This window comes from Octopus bimaculoides, chromosome 9 (genome assembly GCF_001194135.2).
Source record: "Octopus bimaculoides isolate UCB-OBI-ISO-001 chromosome 9, ASM119413v2, whole genome shotgun sequence".
NCBI classification, from domain to species: Eukaryota; Metazoa; Mollusca; class Cephalopoda; order Octopoda; family Octopodidae; genus Octopus; species Octopus bimaculoides.
The window spans coordinates 81,846,933-81,847,916 of NC_068989.1; positions in this window are offsets into that span (position 1 = coordinate 81,846,933).

Below are 984 nucleotides of genomic sequence, written 5' to 3' on the forward strand. Positions count from 1 at the left end.
CTTTCATCCTTTCGGGGTCGAAAAATTAAGTACCAGTCACGCACTGGGTCGATGTAATCGACTTAATCCCTTTGTCTGTCTTTGTTTTGTCCCCTCTATGTTTAGCCCCTTGTGGGCAATAAAGAAATAAGAAACGTTAGCACGCCGGGCGAAATGCTTAGCGGTATTTCGTCTGCCGTTGTGTTCTGAGTTCAAATTCCGCCGAGGTTGACCTTGTCTTTCATCTTTTAGGGGTCGATAAATTAAGTACCAGTTGCGCACTGGAGTCGATGTAATCGACTTAATCCCCTTGTTTGTCCCCTCTATGTTTAGCCCCTTGTGAGCAATAAAGAGATAAGAATTGTAAATACACACTACATCAGTTTAGTTGTGGAGTTTGTTTCACTGTTTCTGGTGTTATTTTAGTGGGCTTCTTTCTGTTTGTTGTGCCGGGTAGGTTGCTATGTGAGTAGAACTTATTATTATAAACCTACCTTTCGGGATCGATAAAGTAAGTACCAGTTGAGAACTGGGGTCGATGTAATCAACTTACCCCATCACAGTTCTATATTTAAGATATAAGGAATTATGTACATTATTTACATTTGACAGATGTTTGTCCTCATCTTGCTTGTTATTAACACAACCTTTCGGCTGATATACCCTCCAGCCTTCATCAGGTGTCTTGAGGAAATTTCGAACCTGAGTTCTCATTCCTAAAATATTTTTCGATGTTGTTGTTGTTGTTGTTATTATTATTATTATTATTATTATTATTATTATTATTATTATTATTATTATTCAGGTCACTGCCTGAAATCGAACTCGGAATCTTGGGGTTAGTAGCCCGCGCTTTTAACTACTACGCCATATGCCCACGGGCATATAATAATAATGTTCTGCATTTCAGTAGGATCGCAACTCAATCATTACCGGAAGACACGAAACATCACAAGAAATAACAAGAAATACTAACTTTGTAAGAAGAGAGATAAACAATAAACA